Genomic DNA, 21,832 nt, shown 5'->3' with positions numbered 1-21,832 from the left:
TGGCACAAAAGGAAAAATGGGCACTGAACAATGGGAAAGGTTAATAAACAAAGGTAGATACAAAGGATGTTATTTCCCATGTGGATTGTCCTCTGCACAATAGTGTGCCTTAAAGAACATGATGCCCAATAGCAGTGATCACAAATTAATCACGTATCACCTGAAAAATACAACTAGGGCTGAAAAGGACAGAGCTAATAAAGGAAAGGATGAGATAAAAGGGAAGGATTGCATGGGAAATGTTTGTCGATTGGAATCCAGCAATAAAGATAAGGATGAAGAGTGTTTTAAAAATTGCACTAAGTTCATATCTCACAGAGAAATACTGTGATATTTTTGTAGTTCATATATTAAAAAAAAAAAAAATAAAATTCCTTTAGGGATTTACACAGTAAAACCAAATAACTAATCCTTTTACAGTAGCACCATAAAGGAAACCTCCTAATCCTTGTCAATAACTGTGGATCCAGTTATTGTATCAGAGCAGAATTTTTTGACAAACTCCCCTGAAGCCAGACTTGGCTTGGAACAAGATAGTCTTGGATGTCATGAAAGAGTCTGTAGAAAAGCTGCTCTCTCAGTATAAAACACTGTATAGACCCTTTAAAAGTTATCTAATGAATTTCATTTTATACTAAAGAACCGTTGCTACTTAGCTGTCACCTCCCATTTGTCTTGATTGTACCACAGCAAGACTGAAAGTTCAAAGGTGTGTATCAGAATTTAGAGCAGTGGCAATTCTTTGAGCTGAGTTTAAGGTAGACCTCCGGGCAGGATTCACAAACGTGTTTTCCTGGAGCTCACTTTCCACATTCTTCAGATCATTAATAATTAGATACGTTGCCTGTCAAGTTTATCTTGAGAATAATTTGGGCAGCAGATGATCTTTCCCACATTTGACCCCATTTTGCTTTTACTGAGTGGAAAGAGTTCAGTTAGCTGGACCAGCTTTAAGAAGACAAAAAACGATTTGCACTGAAGCCTGAGTCCAATCCAAGGTGACAGTTTCAGAGTCCTACTCTGAAACTAAACCCTATCTCCATATTTGATTTCCCAGGAAAAGTGGCCCACATCTGCTGGAAACGTGCCCTGGTAGTAGCAAGCCTGGACAAGTATTTTGCCTATCTTGAACAAACTAATTTCCAAGCTATGATACTCGCTTCAGTTTGGAAAGAAGGGAAAGGTCTTTGCCGGTCTCTAACAATGCCTGTCGCTCTCTCATGTGCCTTGTCTTTTTTCCTACAAATTCTTCTTAACTTTTGATAGGAACATACTGAGCATATTGACGGAAAATGTTTTCCACAAATGTTGAACAATCCTTGTGTTGCCTTTTTGTTTCGGCGCTGGGGACAATTCACGAAATGGGGCTTCTTGTTCACTTATTTTTTTTTTTTTAGGTCACCTCTTTGCAAGTTGTAGCTATTTCCTTTGTCCCTTCTCTGATGGCCCAACAGAGTTTTTCTGCTTTATGCTGCCCTGCTGTTGTACAAGCTGCCAAGCATTACCACCTCTGTCGCTAAGAAAGAGCTGATATCACATGTGAAGGGAAACAGGCAAGTGCTTTCTACCCAGCGAGCAGCAGAATGGAAAAGGGATCACCATGGCAGCAGTGTTATTAAGTGCAAAGCCTCTTTTCAATCATTTTCATTCTATACCAACTCCCCAACAGTATTCTTTTCCCCTAAAGGTGGCAACTGTATTGCAAGCTGGCTGCAAGGCACGGATGCCAGGTTCAGAAATGCATTACAGAGTTAGCTTTGAACCCAATAAAAATACGATCTTGTAAGAAGATCTCTGCTACAGGCTCTAGGCTGGTGCGGTGAAGGATGTGGACACAGTTTATGGGACTGGTGTCAGTTTACATGACTGCTGGGTTGCCTTCCCCATTCAGGTAACAAGTTCTTTTTTCTTGTCCAGTGATTGTCAGTGCCTCGTTTTTCCAGTGAGACACAGCAGGGAATAAGCTCATGAGTGAGACACCTTAGGAGCTAGCTGCATGAAATGCACTTAGTTTTCTCATAAAGTCCTGGAACTGCAATAGGTTTGAGATAATTACACCACTATTATGCTTGATTGCTTAAATATACTTTAAGAATTCATAAACAAGCATAGACTCCTCATGAAATAATAATGAAATAAAGATGGCAGATGCGTATTTCCATTTCAAATTTAGATGAGGTACCTCTGAGTTCAGTTCGTCATTAATTTCGCTAAAATACAGTATATGTAATTTGGCTATTTAGATGCAACATGCTTCACTGTACGTTCTGGCCTACTCTGTATACATTGCCTGAACGTTATTCACACTCTACCCCCTTCTCTGTGTCTCATTGCATATTTCAGGAAGCCTCTGCTGTGTGTGCACATGTCGGTTGTGCTGCTGTTTCTTAGTTACTCTTGAGCAATTTATTGGCTCAGACTTTAGACTGGATTGACTGTGCAACCTGAAGGATATGTGTTACCAAGTGATTGATCTCATTCCGTCCATACTAACATACTGTCAAAGCCTATGCCAAAATGCAAAACAATGGGCTGTCTGGCTCCATCCCTTCGTGTGGCTTTTACTCATTAATTAACTTTTAATTTTAGCTCAAATAATAAAAGAATAAGAGGAACTCAGCAGTTACTTGTGCTGTTAACCCCCTCAACAGGTTCCACATCTTTCTCTACTTCATTTCTTCTATGGTAGTGAGGGCAATTGAACTACTGCTGGAATTTTAATTTTGGCACTGCTCTCTGAACAAGAGGACTCAATCTCTTGGGTACTATAAAAGGGAATATAAAACACCCTTTCCGTTGTTTTACAGGAATGCTGTGTATTCTACTGGCCAGGGTGCATCTTTCACCCAATGCCCTTAAAGATAGCACCATTTTGAGGAAAAAAAATAAAAAGGCAGCAAATTGCATAATGACGGTACCACAAGAAAAATGAGCTCAACACTGGCCAAAGAGAAACTGAATTTGGCATTTCCCTGTGAGTTTTCTTAGTACCCGAACTCAAGCAGATAGAAACAGAAAATGTATTGTTGTTTGTATTTAAAAATGAACAGCACTATAACTATTTCTTTTTATTTCAAGAAAGAAATAATTGCAGTAACCTAGTGCTCGATAGCTCTTGGCAAAAGCTGGTTTCTTAAAACAGTAAGTGGTATTGCCCAAGGAAAATAAGAAGGAGAAGTTTCTCAATGAACCAGCTGAAATGTATCTGTCCCTCTAACAAGCTTTCCGCATATCAGTGAACAGAACAGAAAATCTTACGGGTTGAAATTTCCTATAAAAGACATGGCAATGGGATAAGCAGGTGTCCATCACCAGTATGATGTTTAAGTAGCTCAGGATGCTTTGCTTCTGTCAGAATCATGAGGCATGGAGCTCACCTAGGGGATCTTTAGAATTTCCAGTGCTTGAGGACAAAAATTACAGATAATTTTCCTTTCATCTTTCCTTTCCCATTTATATTTCAAGGTCATCATCATCCCCTTAATATCAGGACCCCTCCCTGTAGCAATATGCTAAGATTACTCTTATTTTCTTGGAGGTAATACTATGAAATTACCTATGGTTTTTTGGTATTCTATGCAGTCATGTGGAGGAAATAATATTTTTCCTAGATAGTTTGCTATCCGTCAGTAGACTGCTTTTCTGCCATGTTGCACAAGGTTTACTGAAAACCGTGTATGAAAATTCTTTAATGTGCCATAAACTTAGTATTTGTTTTTAATGTATTTTCATGTAGCCTTTATGTATATTAATAAGCTGTGTTTAGTTGTCAAATATCAGGGATGACTTCATCCCATGAGGACTGAGAGATTTTAAAAAGTTATGGTAGGTTTAAAAAAAGGGGGGGAAAAAAAGAAAACCACTATATTTTTTAGTAAAATTAGACAACTTTAATTTCCTATTTTAATAGAACAATTACATCTAGTTTTTCACCCTCTCAGTCAAAACAAACAAGTTGGTACCAGTATTCACTTAGCAAATATTCATATAACAATTACAAAATCCTAGAGAAAACGCTTCTCTCGTCGGTTTGAAGAACGAGGAGTGCTATTAGAATATGGAAAACATTATCCTCTGTACAGTACGTTCTGAATTTTTTTTTTTTTCTTTTCATCCTTCCTGATTCCCAGCACTGATTTCAGGAAGAGTATGTATAACCTCATGAATAAATGGATATTCATGTTTAGTAATGGTGTTGAGGCTATGTATAGTCCCAAACAGCCATGAAATGCTTGTAAAGGGAAAGGTTAATGCAGGCATAGAGAAATGAAGTTATTTGCTAAATTTATGACAGAAGAAAGAAGTTGAAGTAAAAATTGCTTTGTTTCCTGTCAAATATCTTAATCATGGGATTATCTCTTTTCTTTTGGGACGTAACATAGAACATGTTGCATTAACATTTTTACATATTGACTTCTAGGTCATTAAAGACAAAACAGTGTATTTTTGAAAGGAAAGAACTAAGAGCACTCAGGCAGTTCTTTCCATCCTCAGCAAGACACAGCTTAATACCGATACTTGTAATTGGAACAGAACTTGTTTAGATGTACAGAAGCATGCAAAGCAAATAACTGATTTTCTGCCCATCCAGAATTGTTTGTCAGCCTCCAGTCAAAAAATTCTCTGGAACTCTGCAAAGAGACTACTTAATCCCAATTTATTGTGGGCAACAGTGCTGAGTTCCACTGAGTGGAAGTCAATTGCACTTTGTTACTTTATTATTTTAGTATTTATAATCCATAGCATGGATTGACATTGATAATTTCCATTACTTGGTGTGTATATACACATTCTCTCTCTCATTTACACACACATGCACCTGTACATTCTATTATCTTCCTCCCCATTCCTAGACTTCTTGCTTCTTGTGGGTAGCAAGGTGTGAATGGGTTTTCTGATGGTCTAATTAACTCTGGGTTTGGTTCTCTTACTAACCTGCCCATTGCAAGAAATTGCTGTGAATGGAAATTAGTGTGATTTCGTGTAGGGACTCTGTCAGCCCAGGCAGAAGGCAGGCTTGCTGGCGGCTTCTTAACATCCTGGCCTTGCAAATTTGGTGATGGAAGAGACTCAGAATAACTGAGCTGGCTGGGGGGGGAGAGGAGTTAAACAAGGTGGTAGTAGTTTCCCATGCTGGTTTCAGGTTGCTTGTTAGCGTTCCCCACTTCTAACGAACATGGAGGATGTGTATCCAGCAGGCAGTTTAATGGCTGGCTTTTGCTGCCTTGTTTCTAGGGAAGCCCTCCCCCTTTTTATTTTTTTATTTTTTTTACTGGAGAATTTTAAGGCCCTATTTCAGTTTTCAAGGCGCTTTGAAATGCCTGAGAAGGACCAACTGAGAAAGGTCAAGTGGTTCAAGTTGAAAGGTGTTATCTAAGCGAAGATTGTAGTCGCTGTGCTCTTACTACTTTAGATAACTTCTTATTTAAATAGACTTAGTAGGTTTTAATGGGCTTTTGTGCTACCCTTTCAAATTTTGACTTTCACTCCAGGCTAATATCTAATTTTTAAAAGTGAGTTTACAAATAAAGTTGTGTGATTCCAGGGCATCCTTGGCTCACTTTATGCTTGGCAAGCCATCAAAAAAAATTGGTCAGGTTTCCAGCAATGGCATACACTAATACGACTGCCCCTATAAAAATGTGATTAAAATGCTTAATAATGCTGGGGTTTTGCCCAAAGCACTCTGACTTTCTTTGGCTTAGCACATCTTCACAGTGACATATTTGGCTTTCTCATCATGTCCTTTATGCAGATTAAACATAAGTACATCTTGAATGGTTGATCAGATGGAATCTACAGTCTTTGAATGTATTTTAACAGCTGTAGTTCAGCAGCATGTGCACGTGTGTGTGTTGTATACATGTAGGTATTTATAGACAGTACACACCTCTGCTTTTCTGTATGTTCTCCTGATGCACACATGGTAGATTGTACATGTATCGTGTCTCACCAGATATGCTACAAGTTTCTGTCTGATAACAGACTGGTTTGCGTTGCTCTTTAAAACATCTGCATGTCACAGAGATTTCATTGTTTCCCATCCAAGTGAGGGATTTCACTGCTCAAAGATAATACTGCATCCCAAGTCAGGGGCCAATTTAAGGTACAGTGTTTTCCAATACACCAAATCTTTGAGCTTTTCAGCACTGGTAGCAGAGATTTCCAACAGCCTTTCTGGACCTGGCAGGTGTGGAGAAAAGGTGCTTTAAATTGTGCCGTTTTCCATGTAAAGAGATTACTTTGGGTCCTTCCTTTGCAACCGGGCATGTTGAGATGAGAAAAGTCACAAAGAACCATTTTCCCAGTGTCTCGTGTTTCAATATGAATGGCTCACAGTGGCTCTGGGTGAAGAGCAGATCAGCCATACCAAAATCAGCATAAGAAGATTTCTCAGCTGCGCTACTTCTGTAAGATCAAGAATGCAGAACAAAATAAAGCAAATTTATGGGTAGCTTTTGTGAACTACCGATTTCAGGAGCTTCTGCCAAACTATCTAGCCAGCACCATAGCTTGCTTGCTGGGAGGTGGGACATTGTGCAGACCCTCTTCCCTTGAGTTTTTGAGGTGGCAGTGCATCTCCAAACACAGCTGGGTGCTGCATGGGGTTCCCCAGGACCTGGCTCTTTGAGGCCCACTTCGGCAAATTGCTGTTGAGCACTGCCGAAGGACCATGTGGTGGGAGCAGGGAATTTAAGGGTAGAAAAGCTCCCTCAGATTTCAGTGATGTAATGTTTTTATGTGTGCTTACCACATCACTGGAGGTTTTTTTTTTAACAAGAGGTGCAATCCTCCTTTGAATGCTGTCACACCAACATAAAATTTCAGAGATTTTGTTCGATAACAGTATTTTCCTCCTTATATGGAGAAATGATGTATTTTAAAAACGTGTACTGTAGAGATACAGTGCATTCTTACTTACCTCTAGCTACCAGTCAGTGCACAGTCAGAACAGTCTGAATTTCTTGTGCTAAACGAGGCTTAATGGAGCAATGCAGTTGTTTCAAACTTTTGGCAATAAAGCGTTCTCACTTCATCTTTACTTGCTTCCTGAATCCAATTTACAATGTATTTACCGAAGAACTGAGGTTACGTGGCCATGGCTGGAAGCTCTGCGGATTAATTGTGATGAGCACTGTCTGTATTTGTTTTCCTTTGGAGCCTCTAATACACTGTTCTGCTCAGGTCCTCTGAACATCTCTGCAGCCAACTTCTAAAACATGACGGTCACACCTCTTATCACTATAGCACATAATTGTATAAAAGGAAGCTGACAGAACTAATTTGGGCCTTTTCCCTAAAAGACGTCAGCCGGCAATCTTTGTTTAAACAGTGTAAATGTTATTAACCTTGGTCTTTATTCCATATTTAGTCTTAAAATGAGTCAGTCCAACTTTGAAGCAATTCTCACGGAGAAGCGAAGATTAGGTCTATGTCACGATTAGTCAAATTGGTTTATAATCCGCTGTGTGGCTTGCGAGGCAGTTCAAGTTCTATGTGGTTATTAACCATGTGGATGTTTCGTCTGGATCATGAATTAACAGCTCTGAACATAAATACACATAATATATACAATATATGTAATTTGTCCTTGGTAAATAAACTGATGTAGGTACACTCGTACTGCTTTGTCCCTCTTGCTAGCAGTTTTAGGAGGCTATATTGTCAATTGTCATAGAAATAGCTGAGTCTTTCACATAAGATTCATAGCAGTGATGAGGTCTGTGTTCTCACTTAGCCCTTACAATGGAAATTGAGTATTGCAGAGGTCTTGCAGTGTCTTTTTACAGAGACATGAATTTTCATCCTGTGTCTAGTTCACGTAATGGTGTAAGCAAAGATTAATTTGACATGTCAGAAGTGGAAAGGATGGCTACATTTAGGACTATAATCTTCTCTTATAACATATTAATGACAGTTTTATATCTCTGTCAAAAGGAAAATGTACCTCTTAAGTATACACCACTTACTAGTGGAGTATATTTTATTTATTTTATTAGTAAGACAAAGAACACAAGATGTGAATTAGCATTTCAGCCAATTGTCTTAAAATTGCATAGTGTAAGGGTATAATTGTTACCTTCAAAAATCTAGCTGGACTTCTTAATGATGCCTAAAGGTTGTGGTGCCACTTGAAGCAATTACTATCGGGTCTTTTGCTGCTGCCCTTTAGCATTAATGTAGCAAGAAGCCTAACTGCAAAAGTCAGAAAAAATATCAACACATTAAACAGACTATTTCTTCAATTGTAACTGCTGGGGATTTAACTGCTGTCTTTACGAGACAATGGGACTCCAAGGCCAGTCAGAATAACAACAGGCTTTAATTTCCTTTTTTGAAAATCCTTCGTTTTCTGTAATACCTCAACTTCTTACAATAGGTGGTAAAGGCAGAATGCTGATATAAAATAAGTTGTTAAAGGAATATTTATTTAACACCTTAATGAATCAATCCATATTTGAGTATTTTAGATCAAGGCTTTTGAGAAGATTAATCCTAAATTGTCTTCAAGGTTTTTGAGAAGATTGAAGGCAATTTTACTTATATTTGAATGAAATCTTGAAGAATGCTAGTATGGCTGGCTGGAAGACACCAATTCCGAGGTGCACAAAAACATGATACTGTGAAATCAGCTTCATTTTCACTGGAAAGAAAAGATCTTTTAAAAGGTTTTACAAAATACAAGAGGAAGTAACCTGCTACATTTCAAAGTTACGAGGTGCTTAGGGCACTCATTTGGCATGAACCAGATTCAAGCCACTGAAAGAAACAGTCTAGGTATTTGAAGTCAGGTTTTCTGCATCCCAAATGAGTGTTCTTAGTTTTAAAACGAGTCTTTTTCTTGCTTTTATTTTTTTTCTTCCTGTATTTTCTTTTTCTTTCTCTATGTTGTCTACTTTAATAAATTTGTTCTTATACATGCTGAGCATAGGCAGTTAAAGATGTAGTGCTTTCTTGTTGTCCTTTGGTAACAATCAAATAAGTTTTTAGAAATAAAGTGTGTTCAGATGAATGGTTTTGTCCATCCCTTAAGGATTTTTCAGACTTACTTTGTTTAGAAGACTTTAATTGCCACACTGCCACATTATAGTCATGTGTGCAGTATTGTGGAACTCCGTAACAGTAGCATGGCGTTGTTGTGGAGCTACCGATTCCCTTTAGCTCCCTCGACTTTCTCAAAGTCTCCGGTCTAAATTTTCTTCTGGTATGCCAAGCTGCAAATCCACAGAAGTAGCTGGAGCACTGTCTCTTCTCTCTTTTGGCCTAGAATCTGAGTTCCAAGCTATTAAATAAAAGAGGCTCAGGGATGGGGTTTTTTTGGAAGCTGTCAGGAAGCAAAAAACGCCCATCAGAAATCGTGTTCACTCTGTAGCTGAACTGTGTTTTCATTAGGACATGAGCAACCTTCTGCACTGGGTAGTGCTGGGAGCTGGGCAGATCTTCAGTGTGAAGCCAGAAATATCAACAAAGCTGGAAAATAGTTATGTATTAGAAATGCTCGTGCTATGTTGTATTGTAACTCAGGAAGGTGGTGGCACCCTTATGTAAGCTGTCTTGGTTTTCCCCCTTTCTCTGTACTACCGCCCTATGTGAGAGGAGATGGCTCCAGAAATAAAAGCCTATCTCTTGTTTGGTCCCTTTCAAAGTTGAATGGAAAATAGTAGAACACTTGATAAATTTTTAGGCTTTCTATTCTTAAAGCTTTCTCTAGGCTGCCTTATGATTTCTTAAGTGTCATAGTTCAGTGGCTGACTAGACAACCAGTTTTGCAGTACATAACTTCTACAGTGCAAATCTATTATATTGCTGAAAAAATGCATATTGGCATTGCCCTTAGCTGCCATACCTATCTCACAGCTGTGCCACATCAGTTTAAACTCCTAGTAATTTTTTTGTTTTGTCTATAAAGTGCTGATAGAGAAATGCTAAGCTTATCGAGGTTTTTGTTTGCATTATGAACATTGTATGTGTGAGGAAGGAGAAACAATAGGTCAGTAAAAAATAGGACTGGACCAAACCACATTGTCTGAGCTGGGCGGTCAAGGTTACTGGCTGCAAAGGGGAAGATGGGGTGTTGCACAAAAGTGCAATGCCAGCATGGTGCCATTTGGCACAGCACCTGTGCATTACCCCTTCCTTCAGAGCCGTGACTGCACTCTCTGTGATCCAAATCAAAGCTGGAACTCCGCTAAGTCTCATGCTGCACAAACAAAAAGTGGTTTAGAGACTGGAAGCTACGTATGAGAAGCAAATGTGGCAGGAGAACAAGGCACGGCGGTAAGATGTCACTTGGAAAAGAGGTATGGCACATGAATGGCAGAACTCAAATAGACTCAGACATCCTGACATCCACACTAACACCCTGTCCCCTTCGCTGCATCGCTTCTGAAAATATCCTGCCCTGAAAAATGGCAGTGGGTGCATACCGAAGTAACCTGTGCCAAGCTAGATATTTCATTTTATTTTCATTTATAATTCAGGAAACGCGTTTTGCAGAAAAATGTCTCAATGGTAGCACTCATCACAGGCAGGGTGTGCTGCAAGATTCTCGTTTTGGGCAGAGAAATACCGTGCTTCCACTAGGAATCTTTATTCCAGTAAACGACTCACTTAAGTTCTGAATTGAATACTTGTGATTTCAACTATGTTTACAACTGGAAGAGGCCAGGTAAATAGAAAAAAGGTATCCTTTGTGCAGGACAGGTGATGCCAGTGCAGTCTAAATATTCAACATTCTTGCTCCGATATGTTCTTCTGACTGCAGTAACACCTGCTGAGGTTATATTGGATTCTTATTTTACAGTATCCTACATTAATTACCTATCTGTAATCAGTCAACCATGGCTGCTGTTTGTAAACAACATCTCCTCTACAACTCTGAACAAGTGAATTAATGCAAATTAATTTTGAGTTATATTATTTAAGAGACAGAATGATAGCTAGGGCAGTAGTATCTCTTGCTGTCTTTGAGTAGTCTCTTGAGATCCTTAATGTCCAAGGAAATAAAGAAAAAAGCAGATAAGAGGAGAGCACTGTCATATGCTATCTGAAAAATGGTGTCTTGTGATTGTGCACTCTCTCGGGAAAGGAAACTGGAGTTTTGGGTGCCGAGAGGAAAGTTTAAAGCAATAACCTCCTCGGCTGGAAAATGAACATAACAATACTCAACATGTAAAGTCTCCCCTTGGAGAAAATAGTTGTATTAATAGTTACATAATGATGTTGTCTTTTGTTACAGGTGACCTTTTCTTTTTAAACAGACTTTTCAGATATTTTGAACTTTTATACATAAAAATAGACTATAAATTGATTAGTTGCATGGATTTTTATTCCTATCAGGAGATAGTCCAGTTAGCAGAGTTTTTTGGTTGCTGCTTCAAAACAGAGATAGGGTTTTAAATGGGGCAGTTGCTATCTACTAAGTCCAAAACGTGACCTGTTTGGACAGAGCTGGATGCTGGAAGAGAGCGTAGTGCTGCAGAGCCAGCCAAGAAATGAGGCTGTGAGAGGATGGCTCCTCCTGGGACCTAACCAGGACAGCAAAAGCAGAAGTGTTGGGCTGTGTTGTGCTAGGAGCACTGCTAGGAGGAGGTGGAGTGGGCTTGGGATGGGGAGGAAAATCAATAAGAAACAAAGCCTTACTGCTGAGGATGCACAAATAATGGAAAGTGACAACACAAGGTAATGAAAAGGAATATATATACATATGTGTATATATAATTGTAAAAAGCCTCGTTAAGATGCTGGAATTTATTGTCATGCTGCCACTAAAAAGCACACTTAGAATTCAAAACGGTCTTCTTGCCAGCAGAAATGAACTGTGCTCTGGAACAATTAGACCATGCTTTTGTGTGTAGTATTTACAAGGTTGAATTAAGCTGCAAAATTGATGCTATAGCCTTTTACGTTCTAGTAGGCTGGTCTAAAATCATTGCTGGGTCTAAGCTTTTTTACCTTTTTTTTTTTTTTTTTTTTTTTTTTTTCTGGCTCGGTAAAAACAAAGTAAGAGGTTTGCTTCATAAAGGCTGGTCTCCACGTATTGATCTCACATTCATGCTATTTCCCATCAAGATAACCAAGACTGGAAAAACATCAGTGTCACCATCTGAGACCAGTGATAGGTGATGGAGGGTTGGTTCCTTTGGAGGCATCTTCCTTTACTGTCTTCAGAAAACATTCTGCATTTACCTCTTATTCTCATAAACATTAAACAACCTTCTGATTCTCCGTATCCTGTGGAATATTTTCCTTACAAAGGATCTGAAAATATGATTATCTGACTAGAAACCATGTATAGAAATAGACAAACCTCTGCAGAAAGGCAGATTTATTTCTTGTGACTTGCTTGAGCCATGATATTACGTGAATTCCTATTTATTATTAAAGTCAGGAATAAAAGAGGTATATGAGTCTTTCCCTGGGAAAGAGAAGGAGATATAAGGAGAACTGATCCAAACAAACTGAGGATAAGGCTGATATTCTCGTTCTTATTTAAATTAAAAATAATACTTGGGAAACAAAGTTTGAACTGGGGCCATAGTGTGACTATTGTGTTAGAGACAGAATTGTGTGTCATCTCTTTTACTCATAGGTAATGAATCCTTCCTGTAATATTGTGAGTTTTAATTTAATACATACATCCAAATAAAAATTATGTTCCAAAAAATATTTTAGGCATGTTTTGAGTTATGTGTAGCTTTTTTAAATAGGTGTATATATATTTTTGTGTGTGTGTATTTTCCTAGACAGGCCTATTTGCTAGTTTATTGACAAGGTATTCTTTTTCATCAGTCTTTAATATGCTGACACATATGTATCTCTTGCTCTATGCACCAGCTGAGTTGTTCTATCTAAATGTAAAGAGTTTTCCTGGCTGGAATACAGTGTACAGGATGAGCTAAGTCTCTTGGGTCTTGCTCACAATCATAAGCTGACACTGATAGCATTTTGCAGATGGTGCTTGGATGGACAAAAGAAGCGAACATATACAGATCTAATGAACACGCTGAATTGGTTTCTGTTCAGCATTTCTCACTGGACTACCAGAGAAAGGAAATTAAATCAACTCACGACAGCTATCTTGCACATCTCACCTGGGAAGGTATGCATGAGGTAGGACAGGCACTGCTTAACATTAATCAGTCTCCTGAAGTCATTACATTCATGAGGAAATGTAATTCACATGTGATTACTTTTTAATTTACTCTGTAATCACATTCCAAGTGAACAGGGCAAGCTTAAAATGAAATTTAAAAGTCAAATACTGCTTTGTATTAAGAATTCACAATTTTTATATGCACTTAGGTTAATAAAGATTTTACAATAACCATTTGTGACTGAACATATAATTTTTTGATAGAAGCTGGTGCCATACTTTGGATAAAATGTATTTGATTTTTGTCCAAGCATTGTAGTGGACCCTAGGAGTTTCAGGATTATGTTTCATACTAAATTTTCATCTTGTTTAAACTTTCTTTTTTTAATAATAGAACAAAACAAAACGGCTGTATCCCAGATCTCAGTTTGCATGAATTAATGCATTTTTAATTTCTGCTTTGCCTCTGAGGCAAATTATACGTTTGTTATATCCATCACCAGGAAAGGCAGGCAAGATTTTGTAATAATGGAACTGAGTTTATAGATGAGAAATGTGGACGTACAATCACTTCGTGGTTCCTCAAGAGTTCCTTAAACTTTTGTTTTGAACCTAATTTCAGTGAATCGATTATGAAATTCCTCTATATCGTAAAGGGAGCTGGGAGCTTTTCAGAAAAACAGAACCCCTTGAAATGATCTCAGCTTTTTAGTCGTTCTTAGCTCTATGCTTATCACTTTGATTTCTACAGAACTGTAATTTAACATGAAGTGGTCAGAAGATAGTTCAGTGTTACTGCATCTGAGTATTGCAAGCTAGAAGGATATCTGGGGTAAATTAAAGCCAGCTTACCTTGCTTTAGTTTAAAAGGCAAAGTGAATTCTTTCATGTAACACTGGATTTTTGTTTTCTTGGTGCAAATCTAGCCCTCTGTTCCAGGCAGCTCTGCCTGCGGTGTATGAGTGACCTCGTTCTGCTTTTGCAGAGTGTGCAGAACACGATGGTGTGTCCCAGAGAGCCCCGATCTTCTAATTTCCTTTGCATGGGGCAGGGGCTATGTCAGCAATAGAGAGAGGACAGAAACTGTGATTTTTGTCTCTATATGCTCACCAAATTGAGGACTGAGAGCCAAAGCTCACACTGGCAGTCACTGTGGATTTGCTCCTTTGAGGTTTTGGGTACAGAGAGCTAAGAGGGGCATACTCCTTTGAGTGGACTATCCACGCTGTGAGTGAGGAGTGGGTTGGAAGGGTGTTTAGTACAGGAAAATGGTTGCAATTATTTTGTTCTGTTTGTGTCCCCTAAAGGAATCAGAACAAATTTTCTTTTTTTTTTCCTTCACAGTTGGCTCTGTGAAAGTGATGATTTGATACATATGTTCTAACTGATCTCTTGGCAATGAAACACTGCATTAAAAAAGGTAGCATCCACCTACATACAAATACACGTAGTATACAATTTTGGTTCATTTTCTACTACTTACAGCAGAATACGCCCTGCATTCTTTATTTCTGCACAGAAGGAAAGGGAGATTATTAATTAAGCTGGAGGAATTTCTAAAACACATGGTACTGTTGCCTCCACCCTTCATGAAGCAAGGTAGGATATTTTGCCAGTAGAGTTCACAGATTTCTGAGTCTCCCAAAGGTCTGGCACACTTTGATTTGCTTGGCAGCATCTTCTGGAGTGAGAAAATGAACAGGTAAACCTTATCCTGAGGATCCTCGCAGGTTTAGTATAGTCCTAGCCCTTTTCTTCAGAAGTCACTGGCACTCTCAGAGCATCACTTCCTTCACTGGGCCGTTTGCATGCCCTGTATCACTTATGGCTATGACTTATATCCCTCTGCCTTCACATGTATCACTCATAAGGGAGTTATCGGAGTAATTAGGGATATTGCTTTTCACTTAGACCTCTTAATGGGAGGGAGACTAGTTTGAATCTGAAGATCTCTGCTGTTCTGCTTGCTGCTTACAACTGGTTTGGGGATTTCTGATCCCCGAGGTTGCAACACATCTGCAGAAAGGAGACCATGCTGCTAACACATAAAATGTAAACACAGATTTTTATCTTGTGAAGTATTTCAGTCTTTGCCAACACCAATATAAAACAGATCTTTAAGTAGCAATTTTTAGTTGACTAACAAAAACCTGATTTTCCATTTTGAAGGCCCATGATGTAATGTGGTCAACCAGGTAGCTAAAAACACATTTAAACTCAGATCTTCAGTCTGCTAAAATGCAAAATAAAGTTCTAAAAATCCTGTGTAAAAAGAAGAACCGAAGGCGTGGTTGCGTGGCTCTTCCTGGACTCTTTAAATCTTTGACTCCTTCATGTTTAACAACCCGGAGTCATGCTAGATGAGCCTTCAGGTCAACTTCTAGGCCTAACCTCCTTCGGAAGTTTTACTTTCAAAGCAGTTGTCAGTTAAATCAGCCCCTCTGGTGTATGCAGGCATTATCCCTTGCTGGCTGTTTGTGTGACTTACACTATCGTGATGTGTTCAAGCTTCAGTACTGAAAAACTTGTGTGAAAGGACAAGTAGAGGCTTTATATATTTCTAAAGTAGATAACCTTCATAAATAAGGGCACTGAGCATTCTGTTGCTAAATTACTTCTAAAATATGGTGAGATAGTTCGAATTAGGTTTCCCATGTGCTTGATCTGTGCCCAGCTCTTCGTATGGGTTTATGGAGCATGAATAATGAAAGAGACTTTGTACATGAACATCTGGAAAGTCATAAAAGTATATTTATCACCACCCAAGATAGCAAAGCTAAAAAATGCTGTAGACCTTGTGTGAGTAGCAATAGTAACTGAGGAGGTGAGTTTAATTGATAAAGCTCTCCAGAGTATCTTCTGAGCTATGTCTCTTGTCAGATTATTAAAATTGCAATTATAATCAAGATAATTATTGTGGGGTCTTTTGTTCTCAAGGACTGGGTGAAACACAGGTCATTTTCTGCTAGTTGTAGTCAGGACAGCCTCTCGACAGACGAAGGTGGGGTGTGGGGCAGGCCAGGGGCTTTACAACAGTTGCTTTGCTCATCCTTACTAGAGAAAGAGATGGAAATCTTTTAGCAGTGCTCAGTAATACTCAAAAGCTGGAAAACCCCCACGTTTTATATCAAATATAAATTCTGTGAGGAGCTGTAGTCAAAATGTAATTGGAAATCACGTACAGTGCCAAGATCCCCATACCTGAGATTATACAAATTACCATTGGAACTAAGAACAAGGAGGCTTCAGGTCCCAGTTTTTTGTGCCAAATCTTGGTCCTCAGAATAATTCTGCAACACGTACCTACCTCTGCAGTGAGATCCTACAGCTGTAATATCTCAGGGGGAATGGGGGAACAATCAGGGCTGAATCACATTGCCAGCGCTTTGTCAGCCCTGGTACTACCGTGCTGGAAACCTGCCTTGGGATTTCTCCTATTCCTACACATTCATTTCACTCAAAGTAAAATGAGGTGGTTTGGGGTTTGTTGTTTTGTTGTTGTTTTGTTGTTTTTGGTTTTTTTTTAAACCAGTTTGGTGGGAAATAGATATCTAGAATTGAAGAATTCGAAAATATTAACCTGTTAAATGCAAGGGACTTAATGTCTGTTTTCATGATTATAGTGCTTTTTGTTTTGATGAATTTGAAGCAGTCTTCTGCTAACAGTGGAGCTGAAATGATCTTCTCCAAAGCCTTTCACTTTCTCACACATCGCATTGATGAGGCTAGTGCTACAGTACCGTGCTCAGCTCTGGTGCTCACAGGATGATGAAAAATAGTGAGACTGCAGAAAAAAAACCAATAACAATGAGTCAAGAAAAGGAGAAAATGCCTGAGTGGAGAAGCTGTTGTTCAACCTGGTCATTCAATCAAAAGGAAGGCTGAGAGATGCTGTGGCTACTGGGTATAAGTGTTGTCACAGGGAGAAAATATTGTGTGCTAATGGGCTGCTTGGGTTCACAGAATAAGGTAGAAAACTTACAGGAATGGAAACAGATGACCCGCTTCACTGGTTGGAATTGTCCCACCAGGCCAGGGTGGGGTTGTTCATATTCAAAGGTGAGGGTAAGAAAACCCAGAAGTTTGTCCCACAATTAGTTAAGAGACAAAAGCAACAACAAAAGCTGTTGCTCACAGTTCAGAAAGCCACCCGTGTGCTGGGCTGCACCCAGAGCAGTGTGGGCAGCAGGTACAGGGAGGGGATTCTCCCCCTCTGCTCCTCTTGTGGTTCTTGCCACCTCAAGCAAACATATGCAGGCAACTGCATTTGTTTTCTTTTTTTCATACAAATAACTTATCTATTGATTAAAATAGTCAAAAAAATGTTTTTGTGGTTGGTCTGCACAGCTATAGGAAAATATTTCCTTAGATTTGACGTGTCAGAAATAAATAATTTGGATTTTTATAACAGGATAACATTGTCTTCTGAAGTAAGTCTGATTTACTTAAGCAAATTCTATCATCACACATGCAGCATCCCAACCTGGAAATCATTTAGTATAGGTTGAAGGGATGGTCGAATTAACATGGAATAAAAATGTGGTGTTATGTCAGATGGTTTGACTGGTTTTCTTGGTTTTGTTTTAATTAAAAAATAATTTTAAAAAAAACACCAAAAACCACAACAAACCTTTTTTACATTTTGGCTTGTTGTGAAGTTATAGGTTCTCTGCTTGTTTTCCTTTTTTTTTTTTTTTTTCCTATTTAGCCAGTGATCTCAAGAACCAACTATTTAACAGCACTAGACCTCCCCTTCCTGTTTATTTTAGTTGTGGAAAAAATAGCAGAGTATTAGATGAATATGAGTATCAGCATTTTCTCTAAGACTTTCACCGTCATTCATAAGCAGAATGTCAAAATGTTGCTTTCCTGTTTCCTTTGGCCTGTCTAGGATTGTGCTCTTTCCAGTGAGATTAAGTAACTGCGTTTCTTTTGGGGGCAGAACACAGTATTCTCTAATAAAACACATCTGGTATAGCTGAAGGATCAGTCATGAGCTGACCTAAATGTGGGTTGGAAATGCTCCTGAGGGGATGCTTCTTTCTTTGGTCCTTTTGATCTTTTTTTAAATCCTTAGAAGTGGCAGCCCAGCTATATAAATAGTTCCCACTCCTAATTAACAGCTCTACCTTGCGGATGCGGGAGTATATAGACTTTGCTAAGTAAGTCTTAAGTGACACTGTTTTGTGTTTACCTTTCATTAGGTCAGTGTCTCTTCCCTTCATAGAAGCTCTTCTCTTTGAGGGAACAGTCACAGGTAAATGTCAGATAGGTTTCTTTTTTATTTTAGGAAAACTCTATTCATGCACTTAGATTTAATTAACCCAAATCTGCTTTTTAAGAGTGTTTTCAGTGATTACTCCGTAGCTTGGCAAGGTGTCCCCAGCAATAGGTCTCTCCCAGGAGTGTGACATTGCTGAATCCTATCAGATTTATATGCAATGTAGTTTTATAGGTACCAGAACAGAGAGAGGAGCAAAGTTGTGCTGCTCAGCAAAACTGTCCAGAACTAGGAAACAAAAGCTGAAGTGATTGATTGCATGAAGATTTCTGCAAATGATACCTAAATTAAAACATTAAGCTAATGACTTTAAAGAAAATTGCATTGCCATGTGCAATTTATTCAGTAGAGAGAAAGCAAATGCGGTTTTACTAATAACACACAAAAAAAAGACTGAAATCAAACTGAGCAAAGGAACCTTATTTCTTTCCTTCTTTCTCTGTCTCCCTCTCCCTGGAGCTTCAAAACTGAGTGGCTGTCAGAATTTTTCATCTGTTTGACCTGTCACAGGAGAGGTCAGCACTGATCAGTGACTATACTTTTTAACAGACGGAGGGCTGTAATTGAGAATAATTCCTCTGCAATTTGGTAGGCAGGGGTTGTTTCAAACTGGCTTTCAAAGGCAGTGCCAGAATGGAAATGTTAGAAACTCTGTAAATGAATCAGTTTTTATTTGTGGGACTGCAGATTTCTTTTTGGGTTTGTTTCTGGTTTGGTTTTTTTTTTTTTTTTTTTCCCCTAATGAAACAACTGCAGAATGGAAGAACTCACATTTTAAACATCAGTGTTTCTTCCAGAAATTACTTGAAATGTAATTTTTACCATCTCCTGGGCGGCCCTGCAGCTAACAGGAGGAGGAGCCCAGAAATGTAGTATTTGCTCCAAGTGACAAAGGACTGGTTGTGAGGGCTCAGATGCCCTGGGCTGGACATGCTGCACAAACAGCTGATGCACAAGTGCCCAAGCAGCTGCTCTACTATGGGCTCATGCTTGACAAGAGGAGGCACGGCTGCCAAAGGAAGAATATTAGAGCTTCTGTGAAGTAGTACTTGAAATAAATGAGTTTATCGGTTCAGCACTGGGAGTCTTTGGTGAGAAGTGAGGAACCCATGTAAAGCTTGTCCTGGTGCTTCTCAAGCATAAAAAATGGCCTAAGCACTGCAGCAGAGATGGTTGTGTTTACAGGATGAAGGGAACTGTGAGGCTGCAGAAGATGATGCTTCTGCACTGGCCTTTGTCCAAGGGTGAGTCAATGGGCATAGGTAGAAGTGCCTTAACGCAAGAATTATAAGAATTGCAAGAGAAATGCACAGATCAGTGTTGAGTCCTGCGTGACATCCTTATCTCTAAATTGAAGAGACATGGATTTGACAGATGAACCACTTGGTGGATAAGGAATTGGCTGGTCACGCTCAAAGAGTTGCGGTCAACGGCTCCGTGCCCAAGTGGAGAGCAGTGACGAGTGTAATTCCTCAGAGGTGGGTGTTGGGACCGGCGCTGTTTAACACCTTCGTTGGAGACACGGACAGTGGGATCGAGGCACCCTCAGCAAGTTTCCCAACGACACCGAGCTGTGTGGTGTGGTCAACACACTGGAGGGAAGGGATGTGCCATCCAGAGGGACTTGGACAGGCTGGAGAGGTGGGACCGTGTGAACCTCATGAGGTTCAACAAGGCCAAGGTCCTGCCCATGGGTCGGGGCAATCCCAAGCACAAACACAGGCTGGGCGAGGAGTGGATGGAGAGCAGCCCCAAGGAGAAGGACTTGGGGGTATCAGTGGATGGAAAACTGACCATGAGCCAGCAACGTGCGCTCACAGCCCAGAAAGCCACCCGTGTGCTGGGCTGCACCCAGAGTAGTGTGGGTAGCAGGTACAGGGAGGGGATTCTCCCCCTCTGCTCCGATCTCGTGAGACCCCCCTGCAGGGCTGGGTCCGGCTCTGGGGCACCAACAGCGGAAGGACACGGACCTGCTCGAGCGGAGCCAGAGGAGGCCACGAGGATGCTCGGGGGGCTGGAGCCCCCCTGTGAGGACAGGCTGAGAGAGTTGGGGGGTTCAGCTGGAGAAGAGAAGGCTCCGAGGAGACCTTAGAGCGGCCCCCCAGGGCTGAAAGGGGCTACAGGAAAGGGGGGAGGGACTCTTGATCAGGAGCTTCACAGTGGCCGATAAAAGCCCAGGTTTCTGCTCACTCAGCCTTCCCAGCGCTGCGCTCCATCTCCTTGGGCAGAGCAACCCTTCTCCAGGCACATCCTGTATCTGAGCCAGTCTCCTGTGTCCCACGGCCATCGTCTTCAACTGAGGGCACTCGGCTAGAATGGCCTGCTTGAATACTGATGTGATTTGGGAGGGGCTTTTTAGATGATGATCTTACAGTATCTTCAAGAGTTCTAAAGGACACATTCTGCTAAACACCAATCTATGGCTATTCATGCTCTTAAAAAAAGTTTGTCCTTTAGTTAGAAATTTACAAAACTTTGATAGGTATAATCATTCAAGTTGCTTAATAATGCAGCATCTCTGAACTCCTTTCCTATTTTTCTACTTGAGGTACTGTAATATTAATTTGGGTTTTTGTTTGGGGTTTCCACAGCAGCCTACTTCCTTGTGAGAACCTGGTTTGGCGTGGTCATAGATACTGAGGTGTATATTCATTAGCCACTGTCTGACCAGACACAAAGGAATGTTAAAGAAATAGAAAGTAAAAATTGGAATAGTTGATTCTCTTTAATTATTCTCCCAATCTCACTTTATTCAGCAAAATAAATTCCTTTTTTTGCCATGATAATAGTGTGGAGAAATTTTTAAAAATTCAAATCATTTGAATACAAGTAGTAGACTGCAAATTCTGAATGAGAAATACGTTTATGCTGCAGATACATACCTTTACTGTGCTTATTGATTATGTAAATGAATACATTCAACTTGATTATGTAAACTGAGTTGATTTAGATCACAGCCTAGGCTGAGTACAATGACTATTTGGGGTTATTTGGCATGATACAGTATTATTCCCTTCCTCTCTGCTGGATATGACTGCATACTCCCAACAGGCCAAAGCACAATTAATTTAGAAACATGATCAAATTCTGCAATCATTACTGGATGTTGTCCACAGTCTCTAGAGACCACTGATAAAAACAACACTAGACTAAAGCATGGGAGTCCTCTCATCCAAAGTCTAATTACAAAGTTATACACTTCAGGTCTCAAAGGACAGCCTTTTAGCAGAACTTCAGCATCTGTGGATTCTCTTTTTGCATTGTATCTATAATTTTATCTATCTTTCTTTCTTTCTTTTATAAAGCATGAGAAACAAAGGTTAAATGTATAATAACTTGAGTCCGGTGTGACGGTATTAAGAGCTTTATCATCGATGGATTGGCTGGTGTGATTTCTACGAGTGTGTGAGTGACTGAGAAATCTTTTTTTATCATTTGTAAACAAGCACAGAGAG

At 39.7% G+C, this 21,832-nt stretch overlaps 1 protein-coding gene across 3 annotated transcripts in view; it reads left to right on the top strand.

Moving 5' to 3' along the window:
• Nucleotides 1–21,832, top strand: part of FHIT (fragile histidine triad diadenosine triphosphatase) — a 620,733-nt gene that overhangs the window by 346,781 nt on the left and 252,120 nt on the right. The gene's annotated exons all lie outside the window — the stretch shown is intronic.

This window comes from Athene noctua, chromosome 10 (genome assembly GCF_965140245.1).
Source record: "Athene noctua chromosome 10, bAthNoc1.hap1.1, whole genome shotgun sequence".
Taxonomy (NCBI): Eukaryota; Metazoa; Chordata; class Aves; order Strigiformes; family Strigidae; genus Athene; species Athene noctua.
This window is presented reverse-complemented; position numbering and strand designations above follow the sequence as displayed.